The sequence below is a fragment of the Oncorhynchus masou genome, chromosome 17 (genome assembly GCF_036934945.1).
Source record: "Oncorhynchus masou masou isolate Uvic2021 chromosome 17, UVic_Omas_1.1, whole genome shotgun sequence".
NCBI lineage: Eukaryota > Metazoa > Chordata > Actinopteri > Salmoniformes > Salmonidae > Oncorhynchus > Oncorhynchus masou.
In genome coordinates, this window is record NC_088228.1 from 7,933,646 (window position 1) to 7,950,506 (window position 16,861).

Consider the following 16,861-nt stretch of genomic DNA (forward strand, 5'->3'; position numbering starts at 1 on the left):
TTATGACCTCTAACCTGTACCAATGTACTTTCCCCAAAAGTGTTTTATTTCCCCATGGTTGTATGGATGATTCCCCCCCCCCCCTCCCCCTTTCCCTGGGTGTTTGGAATTGTGCAAGAGTACATATGCAAATGCTGCCAAATGTATAAAATGTATTTTTATTTTAAAAAATAACTTTTTTTACCTTGCTCTCGTTACGTCTGATTATTGAGACATCTTGATGAGTGTCGATTGGGTGACTCCCAAGTGGCGCAGCGGTTTAAAGCACTGCATCTCAAATCCAGGCTGTATCACATCTGGCCGTGATTGGGATTCCCATAGGGTGGCGCACAATTGGCCCAGCATCGTCCGGGTTTGGCCCGGGGTAGGCCGTCATTGTAAATAAGAATTTGTTGTTTAACTGACTTGCCTAGTTAAATAAAGGTTAAATTAAATATTTAACGTGCAGCGAGGAAAGTGCCTGTTTTTACATAACACTTAGAAGAATGGGCAGCTAATTGCCAATTACTCACTTAGAGTTATTTAGCGATAAAGAGCCCGGCAACTCTGAACACTGCCCTGAATGCTCATGAATTAGTTGAAAGAGAAGAAAAAAACTATATCTCCATATATAGTATATCTCCGTATATACTGTATATACTGTAGGCTCAAATGAAAAGGGCTTAGATACTTTTTGGACAGCTGGCTATGGAGCATTTTACTGTATACTCCACTTGTCCTAAGGGTCTAAAATGACCGGCCTTCACTAAACCCCTACAATAAAGCATCTCCATTGAATTTTAAACCCTAAATCTATTTTGAATGAAGAAACAACCTGTCATTCATCAATAACTTTGTGAACATCTGGGTTTTCCCTCACAATGCAGAAAGACTGCATTTCAATCAGTGCACACCACTCGTTCTTATTACATACACCTGTCATAAAGTATAGGATTGTTATTATAATTGCTAAAGGTATTGCATTGGTGTAAACATATTTTTTTTTTAGCAAGAAATAGCACTTTTATAGCCTAAAGCAGAAAGAAGTGCAGGGGGAGGTCAGGCTTGTTCTTTCTAACCGTGACAACCCTGGTGATCTTCCTGGTGATTTTCCTGGCGATCTTCCTGGCGATCTTCCCGGCGATCTTCCCGGTGATCTTCCTGTTCAGGAGCTGCTGGCTGAGTTCAATCAGTAGCACACATCATCTACATTTCTCATTGTGTGTGTGTGTGTGTCTTTGTGGTTTGTGTGGTGTGTAAATTATTGTATAACTGCTGAGTCAAAAATTACCCTTAAGACAACCTTTGTACCCTGGTGGTGTACAGCCTTAATGGAAATAGGAACAAAGGCGATGTTTCACTTTTTATAATGTTGGGGTCACTCTAGGAAAAGTCAACAAATTTCAAATTGCAAAAATATAATTTAGGAGGTTTTCTCTGCTGTTAAACATATTGGCGGGTAATTTTTTGCCCTTAAGACAACACAAGGGTTAAGGGTTAACACAAGGGTTAAGGGTTAGCACAAGGGTTAAGGGTTAGCACAAGGGTTAAGGTTTAGCACAAGGGTTAAGGGTTAGCACAAGGGTTAAGGGTTAACACAAGGGTTAAGGGTTAGCACAAGGGTTAAGGGTTAACATAAGGGTTAGCACAAGGTTAAGGGTTAGCTCAAGGGTTAAGAGTTAGCACAAGGGTTAAGGTTTAGCACAAGGGTTAAGGGTTAGCACAAGGGTTAAGGGTTAACACAAGGGTTAAGGGTTAGCACAAGGGTTAAGGGTTAACATAAGGGTTAGCACAAGGTTAAGGGTTAGCACAAGGGTTAAGGTTTAGCACAAGGGTTAAGGGTTAGCACAAGGGTTAAGGGTTAACATAAGGGTTAGCACAAGGTTAAGGGTTAGCACAAGGGTTAAGGTTTAGCACAAGGGTTAAGGGTTAGCACATGGGTGAAGGGTTAGCACAAGGGTTAAGGGTTAATACAAGGGTTAAGGGTTAACGCAAGGGTTAAGGGTTAGCACAAGGGTTAAGGGTTAGCACAAGGGTTAAGGGTTAACACAAGGGTTAAGGGTTAGCACAAGGGTTAAGGGTTAGCACAAGGGTTAAGGGTTAGCACAAGGGTTAAGGGTTAACACAAGGGTTAAGGGTTAACACAAGGGTTAAGGGTTAGCACAAGGGTTAAGGGTTAGCACAAAGATTAAGTCCCCTATTACACGTGCTTCTTTTGTTTGCTCGTGAAGGAAAGACAAACCTCTGACAAATGGCCAAATCACTGTTTTCGGCTTCATTTCAGTATATGTGCATGAAATGTGTGTAGATTATTTTCCAGGTTTCTGTGTGTGTCTTGTGTGTATCCACCCTTTCATGGCCTTGGTGTGTGAGAGATTCATCGGAATCCATTATGGTGGTTTTCTGTGAGGATTGACTCAACCTTTTGACGAATGGCCTTGCTTGCTCTCTACAAGGACGCATACCTTGTATCCAGTATATATTGAGTATATGTGACCGACCGGCTCGATTCGGTCTTATGCCAGAACATAGTATATCACACACTACAGTTGAGGAAGAATGGAAAAGTAACTCTGTTTTGAAAGTTGATTAAACTTGTAACCCCACTTTTGAGAAAAATGGTCCTTGAATGTTTTGGTTTGGGGCTCCCAAGTGGCGCAGCAGTCTAATGCATTGCATCTCAGTTGTAGAGGCGTCACTACACTGTCTTAAGTCTTAGCCCCACCCATCTGTTTAAGGATTCACATGCATGAAATCAGCAGCATGACATCAGCAGCCTGGTGGGCCAAAATAGCGTAACTGGTGTATTCTAACACCAATAAACTCATCAGTTTAAAAAATGAATTTAGTGTATTTCAATCTACCAAACCAGGCAACTATAAAAGCAACTTTCTTAACAATGTTTTGGTTTGTTTCTAGCTTGTTAGCTACAGTACGTTAGCTACAGTACAGTACAGTAACATTACATTAGCTACAGTACAGTAACGTTACGTTAGCTACTAAGCTACAGTACGTTAGCTACAGTACAGTACACTAAGGTTACGTTAGCTACAGTACAGTAATGTTACGTTAGCTACAGTACAGTAACGTTACGTTAGCTACAGTACAGTAATGTTACATTAGCTACAGTACAGTAACGTTACGTTAGCTACAGTACGTTGGCTACAGTACAGTACAGTAAGGTTACGTTAGCTACAGTACAGTAACGTTACGTTAGCTACAGTACAGTAACGTTACGTTAGCTACAGTACGTTAGCTACAGTACAATACAGTAAGGTTACGTTAGCTACAGTACAGTAACGTTACGTTAGCTACAGTACAGTAATGTGACGTTAGCTACAGTACAGTAATGTTACGTTAGCTACAGTACAGTAACGTTACGTTAGCTACAGCACAGTAACGTTACGTTAGCTACACTACACTAACATTATGTTAGCTACAGTACAATAACGTTACGTTAGCTACAGTACAGTACAGTAACGTTATGTTAGCTGGCTAGCCAGTTCAAATAATGACCACATCATATAGCTGACAACTTTTTAGCTAATTTGTATTCATTATTACAGGACAATAAACTCACGACAAGCTCATTTATTTAGTTAATGACCAGTTAATTACAGAAAATAACTTACGGTTGTGAATGTGAGGAAATAAAAGCAGGGCATTCTACCGGAGAATTTTAGAACTTGGACACTGTCTCGTTGGCCTAACTTTATATCCTCATTTGACTTTAGTGCAGGTCATGTTGGGCGGCAGGGTAGCCTAGTGGTTAGAGCGTTGGACTAGTAACCGAAAGGTTGCAAGTTCAAACCCCCAAGCTGACAAGGTACAAATCTGTCGTTCTGTCCCTGAACAGGCAGTTAACCCACTGTTCCTAGGCTGTCTTTGAAAATAAGAATTTGTTCTTAACTGACTTGCCTAGTAAAATAAAGGTCAAATAAATAAAAAATGTTGTTTTTCACATTACAGTCTCTGGTAAACACACACTATATCAGATAAATCAAGGTTTATGTGTCACATGCACAGGATACAGAAGGTGTAAACGGTACAGTGAAATGGTTACTGGCACAGTGGAGTCTTTTGTTTAGCATGTAGCTAGCTAAACAAAAACCGTAATCCCAACTCATAAACGTTACTACCCTGCATGAATTTGCAGGTAGCTAACCAACTCGATTCAATGTTAGCTAGTTAACATAACTAGCAATGCAAATGGCTCTGAGATATGAATAATATTACTATAGTACACAGATCATACACATAACGGTAGCTAGCAATCCAGCCAGCCAACGGTGGCTAGCTAGCTAACAGTGCTCTTTAACCTCGGCAACCCGACACGCAAGCGTCCCACCTTGCCAACAATAAATGCAAATGCGCTATGCCAAATGCTAATAGCACTCGTTAAAACTCAAACGTTCATTAAAACTCACATGCAGGGTACTCAATTGAAGCTACACTCGTTGTGAATCTAGCCAACAAGTCAGATTTAAAAAATGCTTTTCGGCGAAAGCATGAGAAGCTATTATCTGATAGCATGCAACACCCCGAAATACCAGAAGGGGACGTAAACAAAAGAATTAGCGTAGCCGGCGCTACACAAAACGCAGAAATAAAATATAAAACATTCATTACCTTTGACGAGCTTCTTTGTTGGCACTCCTATATGCCCCATAAACATCACAATTGGGTCTTTTTTTCGATTAAATCTGTCCTTGTATACCCAAAATGTCCATTTATGAAGACCGTCAGATCCAGGAAAAACACCGTTTTTAAACGCAACGTTATTTTTTTTAATTAAAAAAGTTGCCTATAAACTTTGACAAAGCACTTCAAACTACTTCTGTAATCCAACTTTAGGTATTAGTAAACGTTAATAAACGATCAAATTGATCACGGAGCGATCTGTATTCAATAGCAACAAGTTTGGAAAACGTAGTCCACATTCCCCCTTCCATTTTTTCCTGCTGTGTCCCCGACGAAAGGAAGTGCCTATTACTCAGATGACCAAGGATTTAGATGCATAGATTTCACAACACTGGCGACATCGAGTGGAAGCTGTAGGAACTGTAAGCCCATTCCTATCTATTATGCCTTGCAATAGACAATACAGAGACTGGGGGATTGATTTTTTCTTCGTCGATTTTGTGATCAGGTTTCCTTGCGATTTTGACCACGAAGCACGTTCTGTTATAGTCACAGACATCATTGAACCAGTTTTAGAAACCTTAGAGTGTTTTCTATGCACACATACTAATCATATGCATATACTATATTCCTGGCATGAGTAGCAGGACGTTGAAATGTTGTGCGATTTTTAACAGAATGTTGAAAAAAGTAGCCCGATCTCTAACAGGTTTTAATTAACTTGCAATGAAAGAAACTTATAATATCTGAAAATGTATCTAGTTCGACTCTCATCTGTATACATGGATGAACGCTTCTCCCTCTCTGTCACGGATGCCATGGTTACCCTTAGATGTAATCCGGAGACCGGTGTTTTATACAACAGCCAGTGTGTTCTCTTTACGACTTCCTCCGTGCAATCAAACGCCAGAATCTTCTCTATCTCCTTAGCTATCATACTTTGCGTCCCCCGGGCATTTCCACGGATTTCAAAACTCTGTCTTCCAGAAAGTGGAGAGCAACACTTGTACAGTTATTCGTGATAACTAGGCTCGTAATTTTACAATTGTATTTGTATTTACAGATGGCATACAAGTTTGTTATTAATTCACCAATTTGTAAGTCGCTCTGGATAAGAGCGTCTGCCAAATGACTTAAATGTAAATGTAAACATAAAAATTCACATGTTCCAGAAGGCATTTCTGACAAAAAACGCATTTTGATTAACCAAAAAAATAATGTTACGTTCAAATGGCTCTCCCGTGAAGTAGTGACCCGCAACATACACCTTCCTGAATCGAGGCACATATGGATCCTAGTTTGTCATTATGAATTAGGTCTTGTTATAAAACGATGTCACTTCTCACTGGGCACAGACGTCAATTCAACGTCCATTCCAGATTGGTTCAAGGTCATTTCAGTGGAATGACCTGGAAACAACATTGATTCAACCAGTGTGTGCTCAGTGGATTTTGTTTCAGAGTACATTAAGTGTTTGTCCTTTATACAACTTGTATGAAAATATCCCATTTGTGTTTTATGATTGTGGAATTCCTAATGATGTTTTTAAAACAGCTCGCAGTCGAGGAAGATTAAACTTCATCGCACAATAAATATGTTGAAGCTCTGCAGCTATGGAGTCACTTGTTATAAATAGTTACAAAGAGGTTGGCATTTCCAAGGTAGAGGCCCTGGACATATTATTTCCCTTACTCATGTACTGTCTACATCCAGACACACACTCCATTTGGGCTGCTGAACCTTTGCTTACTAATGGGAAGAGTGGGTCCTCCAACTAATGGGAAGAGTGGGTCCTCCAATCATCGTTGAGATGTGTGTACACAGTATTGTTACCGTTCCTGATCATTATAGTATAAAAGAAGTGTTGGGTTCAGAACATTCCCCCGGAGAAATTATTTAGGTTTACGCAAATAAAAAAGTGAGGAAGGTAAAGTAGAGGGAGACAAAGAAAGAGTAGAGATAACTGAGAAACTTCTGCCGTTTGGGGAAGTGTGCGTGTAGCGGGGAATTAGGCATAGCTGATGCTAATGCCCTGCTTGACTCAGTTTAAACTTGGCTAAAGCCTTAAATGGTGACAAAATAAATCTCTCAAATTGTATTATCTTCTTTCCTCTCTGTGGTAGTACTGTACTGGGGACTGGTCTAATGGTAGTACTGTACTGGGGGCTGGTCTAGTGGTAGTACTGTACTGGGGGATGGTCTAGTGGTAGTAGTGTACTGGGGACTGGTCTAGTGGTAGTAGTGTACTGGGGACTGGTCTAATGGTAGTACTGTACTGGGGGCTGGTCTAGTGGTAGTACTGTACTGGGGGCTGGTCTAGTGGTAGTACTGTACTGGGGGCTGGTCTAGTGGTAGTACTGTACTGGGGGCTGGTCTAGTGGTAGTACTGTACTGGGGGCTGGTCTAGTGGTGGTACTGTACTGGGGGCTGGTCTAGTATGTCTTGCCCCCCTGTTTATCTGCTCTCTCTCTCTCTCTCTCTCTCTCCCTCACTAGCTATCAATTCAATTTAGTGCTTTATTGGCATGTGGAAAATATGTTTACATTGCCAAAGCAAGTGAAATAGATAATAAACAAAAGTGAAATAAACAATAAATTAACAGTAAACATTGCAAATGTCATTATATGCAAATAGTTAAAGTACAAAAGGGAAAATAAATAAACATAAATGTGGGTTGTATTTACAATGGTGTTTGTTCTTTGCTGGTTGCCCTTTTCTTGTGGCAACAGGTCACAAATCTTGCTGCTGTGATTTCACACTGTGATATTTCACCTAATAGATGTGTGAGTTTATCAAAATTGGTTTTGTTTTTGAATTCTTTGTGGGTCTGTGTAATCTGAGGGAAATATGTGTCTCTATGGTCATACATTTGGCAGGAAGTTAGGAAATTTGTAGGAAGTTAGGAAGTGCAGCTCAGTTTCCACCTCATTTTGTGGGCAGTGTGCACATAGCCTGTATTCTCTTGATAGCCAGATCTGCCTACCGCTGCCTTTCTCAATTGCAAGGCTATGCTCACTGAGTCTGTACATAGTCAAAGCTTTCCTTAAGTTTGGGTCAGTCACAGTGGTCAGGTATTTGTGTGGTGTTTGTTCCATTTTGTGAATTCTTGGTCGGTTACCTAACAACCATAAAGGACAATTCGTTCTATAACTGATTGAAATATTTTTTGCCAGATCCTAATTGGTATATCGAATTTCATGTTCCTTTTGATGATATAGAAGGCCCTTCTTGCCTTGTCTCTCAAATCGTTCACAGCTTTGTGGAAGTTGCCTGTGGTGCTGATATTTAGGACGAGGTAGGTATAGTTTCTTTGTGTGCTCTAGGGCAACGGTGTCAATATGGTATTTGTATTCCCGGTCTTGGGAACTGGACCTTTTTGGAACACAATCATTTTTGTCTTACAGAGATTTACTGTCAGGGCCCAGGTCTGACAGAATCTGTGCAGAAGATCTTGGTGCTGCTGTAGACCCTCCTTGGTTTGGGACAGAAGCACCAGAACATCAGCAAACAGTAGACTTTTGACTTCAGATTAGGGTGAAAACGGGTTCTGCATACTGTTTGTTCTAGTGCCCCTGCCAATTCGTCGATATATGTGACCCGTTTCAGGAACTAGGTGTATGTCGCGGGTCACTACACAGGAGAGACGCTTAAACGTAAACTTTTTTGGTTTTGTTGTTGACAAAATGCGTTTTTTTTTTGCCAGAAATACCTTCTCGAACATGTGAACTTTATGTGCCTTAATAACAAAAACTTGTATGCCATCTGTAAATACTAATACAATTGTTAAATTACGAGCCTAGTTGGTTTAGCCACAGAAAAAGCCAGCAACCTTCCTGCTAGCCATGATTGGCTGAGATAATAAGTGGGCTGGACATGCCGAGAGATGAGTTTGGATTGGTCTGCCACATAACACACTTCTGTCTATTTGAGCTGCTTACTATGTCTAGATCTAACGAAGCTTTAAAAAAAATGATATAGCTTGCTAACGCACTTTTGTACATCGCCTGGAATATACAATTTACTTTATTTTATTGCCCCAAAAAACGTAATACTTCCAGGTCAGTTGTAATAATAATAGCATTGTAAAGCACAATTTATCCCCTTTCCAGCAAAATCAATGACGAGACCTTTGTGCTGCCCGTCTCAAATGCAAATGTGCTCCGTCGGGTCTTTTTGTGGGGAAGCGAAACCTACTGCGTGATAGGGAAAGGGGAGATATGTTGTAGGGAAACTGCTTTTTTCACCCGATATATCCAACTTATCACTTCTAAAATGTAAATAGAACACTATAAAGAGTTTATATAGTGTATCACTACATACCAATTTGAAGGTTTGTGTCGAATTTGAATCGGGCTTTTAGGGCGCCTCTAAAGTTATCTTCAGAAGTAAACAGCGGCTGTCGCAGCTTTTGAGAGTCTTGTTGGCTTGCAGTGATGACGCAAAAAAATGAATGCATTCAGTTGTATAATTGACTAGGTATCCCCCCCTCACCCCCTTATCCCTTTCTTGTTTTTAGTCTGCGAGAGCTTACACCTGGTGGAGAGAGGCTGTATGACACAGAATGAGTTGCTTTACGCGTGCTGCACGTTACGTCATGACAAGTCACAATTTAACGTAGTGTCAGTTGGAGTCCGCGTTTTCAGCTTTTCTCCAATACTATTGGGCCATTACCATGTCAATCAACACTTGAATAGAAACGTAGTTCACACGCCAGATTTTGATGTCGTCACAGTCGCTAAAGTCCCATTCGTTGTCATTGCAGCCTCGTTTGAATGCCGCGGGTTTTGCAAATTTGTACAGAATGGGGTTAGTCGACAGTAGTGTAGTAAAACTGCATAAGTGTTGCTCTCCACTTTCTGGAGGACCGAGTTTTGAAATCAGTGGAATTCGAGAATGATAGCTAAGGAGATGGAGAAAATATCTGTCTCCTGGTTACATCTTCAAACTAAAGGCAACCATGGCATCCGACAGGAGATGCGTCCATCCATGAATGATTTATACGGGTAAGATTGTCTAGCTAGCTGCATTTTTCAAGTGTACTGGCTAGCTAATAGCTGGCTGGCTCGGTAGCTAATGTTACGTGTATGATCTTATTATTTGTATCTTATAGCTATTTGCTTGGCTAGCTATAGCCTAATGTTAGCTAGCTAACATTGAACCTGGTTTGTTAGCTACCTGCAGATTCATGCAGGTTAGTAGCTTCATGAGTTGGGATTATGGTTCATTGTTTACCTAGCTAGCTAACTTTAGCTGGCTGGCTCGTTAGCTAACATTAATAGTATGATCTTATTATTAGTTTCTCAGAGCCATTTGCTCTGAGATACGTCCCTCTGGAAAGAAATGTGTGTTTTTGGCCCATTTTAACCGCACACTGTGGTTCTCCTAACCGTCTGTGTACATGGATTTTATAATGTCGTATGTTTTTCCCCCCAACACCACTTTCCATCAATTTGTATAGCAGGCCCTTGTGCCAAATTGAGTTGAAAGCTCTTTTGAAATCAACAAAGCTTGAGAAGACTTTGCCTTTGTTTTGGTTTGTTTGTTTGCCAATTAGGGTGTGCAGGGTGAATACGTGGTCTGTCGGACGGTAATTTAGTAGAAAGACAATTTGACATTTGCTCAGTACATTGTTTTCACTGAGGAAATGTATGAGTCTGCTGTTAATGATAATGCAGAGGATTTTCCCAAGGTTACTCTTGACGCATATCCCCCGGTAGTTATTGGGGTCAAATTTGTCTCCACTTTTGTGGATTGGGGCGATCAGTCTCTCTCTCTCTCTCTCTCTCTCTCTCTCTCTCTCTCTCTCTCTCTCTCTCTCTCTCTCTCTCTCTCTCTCTCTCTCTCTGTCGTTATTGCTCCTTCGCTCTCTCTATGTATCTCTCTCTCTATGTCTCTCTCTGTGTCTCTCTCTCTCTCTCTTTGTCGCTCTCTCTCCCTCACTGGCTATCTCTCTCTTTCCCCCTCTCTGTCTCGCTCTTTCTCAATTCAATTTAAATAATTTAAATGTAAGGGTTTTATTGGCATGGGAAACATATGTTAACATGGCCAAAGCAAGTGAAGTAGATAATTAACAAAAGTGAACTAAACAATAACAATTAACAGTAAACGTTACACTCACAGAAGTTCCAAAAGAATAAAGTCATTTCAAATGTGATTTTATGTCTATATACAGTGTTGTAACGATGTACAAAAGGGAAACAAATAAACATAAATATGTGTTGTATTTACAATGGTGTTTGTTCTTCACTGGTTGCCCTTTTCTTTTGGCAACAGCTCTCTCTCTCTCTCCCCCTCCCTCTCTCTCTCTCTCCCTCATTCGCAAGCTCTTAAGCATAGAGTGTGCCGTTCCCAAGTCAATAATAAGATTCAGTGTTACCATGGTGAAATACTGTAAACACCTGCATAACGTAGAATACTTTGTGGAGATGTGTCTGGCTGATTGGGGTGTCTTCAGAACGGTGGATGGGAGTCCTCTTAAAACCCCCTCCATGCTCTGAGGAAGAGACAGTGGAGCAGCCGTTGAGGTCATTGGAGTGCCTGGGGAGCCAATCAAGAAGCGCTCCACCTCGCACCAGAGGGACCGAGCTATGAGGAGAGATATTCGTAGGGTTATGTGTTGTCAAACTAAGGGCACCATTGCTGGTTTATTTATCAGGCACATAGCCGGGCAGCCCACCGACCACCACTGACGTATAGAGTCCTGCATGCAAGGTCTTTGATAATGAACCTATGCGAGGGAAAGTATAAAAGATTCACATGAAAAAGAGAGCATCAGTATATCGTATGTGTTTCTGTAATCAATCATTGACTTGTTGTTACCTTGTGTACATTGACAGGTCTTTACATAAAAATATTAATCTTAGGTTTCAAAAGGTGAAAATTAATTGATGGCTTACTGACTGCCGAGCCATCATGGAACCTTACTGACTGCCGAGCCATCATGGAACCTTACTGACTGCCAAACCATCATGGAACCTTACTGACTGCCGAGCCATCATGGAACGCTACTGACTGCCGAGCCATCATGGAACGCTACTGACTGCCGAGCCATCATGGAACCTTACTGACTGCCAAACCATCATGGAACGCTACTGACTGCCGAGCCATCATGGGACGCTACTGACTGCCAAACCATCATGGAACGCTACTGACTGCCGAGCCATCATGGAACCTTACTGACTGCCAAACCATCATGGAACCTTACTGACTGCCAAACCATCATGGAACGCTACTGACTGCCGAGCCATCATGGAACGCTACTGACTGCCGAGCCATCATGGAACCTTACTGACTGCCAAACCATCATGGAACGCTACTGACTGCCGAGCCATCATGGAACCTTACTGACTGCCAAACCATCATGGAACCTTACTGACTGCCAAACCATCATGGAACCTTACTGACTGCCAAACCATCATGGAACCTTACTGACTGCCAAACCATCATGGAACCTTACTGACTGCCGAGCCATCATGGAACCTTACAGGCCTAAATCACAAGCATAAAATACTTACTCCTTTATTCATGCTTTATTAAGCATTAATGACATGTTTCTGAAGAGCTAATAAACCTCACAGCCCGTCCAGTAGCATGGACTCCCTCCACCTATCCTATATGCTCAGCAATCCCGTCACCTGCTATTTTATATGAGCCATATCCTTCCTTTCTATGCGTAATAAGACAGGAATGGCTCACGCGATATGGATAATACCTCATGCGTGTTATTGGCAAGTGCATTTCTTCTACAGTACCTCGCTACTCTCATGTATGTAATTGGATTCCTGCATGCCGATTGACATTTGTTGATTTGTGGCATGGATGTTTTAATTTAAAAATGTATTGGCTGGAAATTGTGACACACACACACATACAGGTGCAATTACTATGATAGATGTTTTTCATAGCATTGATTTCCATTTATGACTGAGACAAGAGTCTAGATATTGTAGTGTTCCTCTATTAGCGATTTGTGGCTAATATTGTAGTTGAAAGGTCGATGGAGATTGTGTACCTTGTAGAAAGCCCCCAAGGCTGAAAACAAACAAATGATGCAGTTCTCGGCTACCAGAGCAATGACCTCCGTTACAACAAAGGCAGAGCATAAAAAAAACCTATTGTTACTAATTATTCTCTGCTATCTGTTCCATTCTACCCTGGTATTTGTTTGTCTGCCACGGAACAGAACACAGCAAACCCAAGTGAGCAGATCAGGCCAACAGAGAACATGACTGAATGTACAGAACAGGAAGCAGATTTTGTCGGTGTTCTGTAACAGTAGCACCCATACAGTGTGACCATGCATTAATGCTACGGAACCGATGTACACGACTCGGTGGTGTTAGGCTGTGGCCATGTAGAGATTTACCCTACGAAAATGATGGTTTGGACCAATGGTTTTTCAATAGGAGTCATAAGTTGACTGATGATTGACAACGGAGATGATTGTCTGTCAAAAAAACACAAATGTCCACATTTGTATGTATGAAGATGTATGAACGTCTGAAAATAGTTTACTAACAGTACCAGTCAGAAGTTTGGACCCACCTATTCATTCCAGGGTTTTTCTGTACTATTTTCTACATTGTAGAATAATAGTGAAGACATCAAAACTAGGAAATAACACATGGAATCATGTAGTAACCAAAAACCGTGTTAAACAAATTAAAATATTAGATTTTTGGCAGTCGGTTAGATTCTTCAAAGTAGATGTCACACCCTGACCTTAGAGGTCCTTATTATTCTCTGTGTTTGGTTAGGTCAGGGTGTGACTCGGGTGGGAAATTCTATGTTTTCTGTTTCTTTGTTTTTGGCCGAGTTTTTTGGCCGGGGGCTTTCCACAATCAGAGGCAGCTGTCTATCGTTGTCTCTGATTGGGGATCATACTTAGGCAGCCCTTTTTCCCACCATTAGGTTGTGGGATCTTGTTTTCTGTTTCGTTACTGTTGCCTGACAGAACTGTGCACTTTTGTTTTCGATTTCTTATTTGGTTTGAGTGTTTCTTGAATTAAAATCATGAACATTTTCCACGCTGTGCCTTGGTCTACTTTTTCTACCACCAACGAGAGCTGTTACAGTAGCTCCCTTTGCCTCGATGACAGCTTTGCACAGTCTTGGCATAAGTTTAACCCTTACAAGACAGACATGGACAATTTATGTTCATCCGTCTTCAAGCCTCTGTGTAGCCGTAGCCTTATGCTGACAGCATGATGATGATGATATGACTTCTGAATTTGACACATTTTATACAGAAGTGAAGAGGGGAAGGCTATCTGGGTGAATAAGGGGAAGAAATGCACTTTTGGCAGGAATTGTGACAGCTATTTGTGTGATATGTCGTCCCGGTGTATTCAAGCCTTTGAAGCTTCCCCATCTCACATCACACCAATGTCAACATAGCCGCAGCACCCCCATCCCCAAACTACTTCCCGCGGCTATGAATGTCAACATTATCACTGAAATCTTGTGCAGTTTGAGATTGGCTGGTTCAAGGGGATATTGCTATCAGAGTACAGACTACACTCTTAGAATAAAATATGCTCTCTAGAACCTGACAGCCAAATGGTTATTTGGCTGTCCCCATAGGAGAACCCTTTGAATAACACTTTTTGGTTCCAGGTAGAACCCTTTTGGTTCCTGGTAGAACCCTTTTGGTTCCTGGTAGAACCCTTTTGGGTTCCACGTAGGACCCTTTCTACAGAGTTCTAAATTGAACCCAAAAAGTGTTCTACGTGGGACCAAAAGGGTTCTCCTATGAGGACAGATTGAAAGATTGAAGCAAAGATTTTTTTGAGACTTCCCCCACTTGAAAAATAATAATTCATATTTGTGCTTATGAATTAACCATGTTAAATGTGACTACTTCTTAATTTTTTATTTTTTTACAAGTTAGCTCACAGAATGAAGAGGTTGTTTAGAAGAGAGAAAGAGAGGGGTTATTGCTCAGTTATCCTTACAAGCCTTGCACAATGTTTTCCCTCTTCACAAACCTCTGAGCACCAGGTCAAACCAAAGGCATACTTGGCCTTGGGGGGGGGGGGGGGGTCTAATCATAAAATTAGGAACTGAGTAGTACTATGTAGTTTAAAGCCACAGAAAGCCAGGAGCTACTCTGAGAAAATACTTTTCAATCCATCAAATTCATGGTATAATATTGAGGGGGTCACAATGGACCTGTCTCTAATATTGAGGAGGGGGAGTCCAATCTCAAATGTACTAAATATCAAGGTCAGAGGTCAATTCCTTGGTCATTAGGCATTTGTATTTGAGGCATTCTTCCAGCCATTAACCCCTTAGTGCCAATGCAATGCCCGATTTAGCCCTGGTATCGATTGCTCTCTCCTCTCCTTCCTCTGGCCCACTCTGTTCTCGCTCTCCCTTCCTCTCTCTCCTTTCCTCCCTCTTTCTCCCTCTCTTCTCTCCTTCCTCTAGCCAACTCGGTCCTCTCTCACTTCTCTTTTTGTACACCCCATTACGGTTCTGAATGGCCAACAGGGTGGCCCCAGGGTGGGAGCTGAACCGAAGAACTCACTGACAGAGAGAGAGAGGGGGGGGGAGAAGAGAGGGGGGATAAAATAAGAGGAGAAAAGGGAATTTGACAGGCTTCAATATGCGCTCAAAGGAACAGCTTTTCTCAATCCACACAGACAGATTGACAGACAGATAGTGAGACACACATACATGCACAGATGCAGACAAACACACACATACACATACAGACACATACAGACACACACAGCTTTTCGGTCAATGCTAACAACGATTTCTCATCAATTGGGACGACAGTCAAATGGTCCAGTCAAATCAATCGTCGTCTTTGCTTCCTTATAATCAGGTTGCTTTTTCTCAGTTTCTTTTTCTTGTCTTTCTTCATCTCCTCTTTCTAGCTCCCTTTTCTGTCTCTTTCTTTCATCTCTACATTCTTTCTCTCCCCTGACAGTCTCTCTCTCCCGACAGTCTCTCTCTCCCCTGACAGTCTCTCTCTCCCCTGACAGTCTCTCTCTCCCCTGACAGTCTCTCTCTCCCCTGACAGTCTTTCTCTCCCCTGACAGTCTCTCTCTCCCCTGACAGTCTCTCTCTCACCTGACAGTCTTTCTCTCCCCTAACAGTCTCTCTCTCCCCTGACAGTCTTTCTCTCCCCTGACAGTCTCTCTCTCCCCTGACAGTCTTTCTCTCCCCTGACAGTCTCTCTCCCCTAACAGTCTCTCTCTCCCCTGACAGTCTCTCTCTCCCCTGACAGTCTCTCTCTCCCCTGACAGTCTTTCTCTCCCCTGACAGTCTCTCTCTCCACTGACAGTCTCTCCCTCCCCTGACAGTCTCTCTCTCCCCTGACAGTCTCTCTCTCCCCTGACAGTCTCTCTCTCCCCTGACAGTCTTTCTCTCCCCTGACAGTCTTTCTCTTCCCTGACAGTCTCTCTCTCCCCTGACAGTCTCTCTCCCCTGACAGTCTTTCTCTCCCCTAACAGTCTCTCTCTCCCCTGACAGTCTTTCTCTCCCCTGACAGTCTCTCTCTCCCCTGACAGTCTTTCTCTCCCCTGACAGTCTCTCTCCCCTAACAGTCTCTCTCTCCCCTGACAGTCTATCTCTCCACTGACAGTCTCTCCCTCCCCTGACAGTCTCTCTCTCCCCTGACAGTCTCTCTCTCCCCTGACAGTCTTTCTCTCCCCTGACAGTCTCTCTCTCCCCTGACAGTCTCTCTCTCCCCTGACAGTCTCTCTCTCCCCTGACAGTCTTTCTCTCCCCTGACAGTCTTTCTCTCCCCTGACAGTCTCTCTCCCCTGACAGTCTTTCTCTCCCCTGACAGTCTCTCTCTCCCCTGACAGTCTTTCTCTCCCCTGACAGTCTCTCTCTCCCCTAACAGTCTCTCTCTCCCCTGACAGTCTCTCTCTCCCCTGACAGTCTTTCTCTCCCCTGACAGTCTCTCTCTCCCCTGACAGTCTCTCTCTCCCCTGACAGTCTCTCTCTCCCCTGACAGTCTCTCTCTCCCCTGAGAAGTCTCTCTCTCCCCTGACATTCTCTCTCTCCCCTGACAGTCTCTCCCCCCCTGACAGTCTATCTCTCCCCCGACAGTCTATCTCTCCCCCGACAGTCTCTCTCTCCCCTGACAGTCTCTCTCCCCTGACAGTCTTTCTCTCCCCTAACAGTCTCTCTCTCCCCTGACAGTCTTTCTCTCCCCTGACAGTCTCTCTCTCCCCTGACAGTCTTTCTCTCCCCTGACAGTCTCTCTCTCCCCTAACAGTCTCTC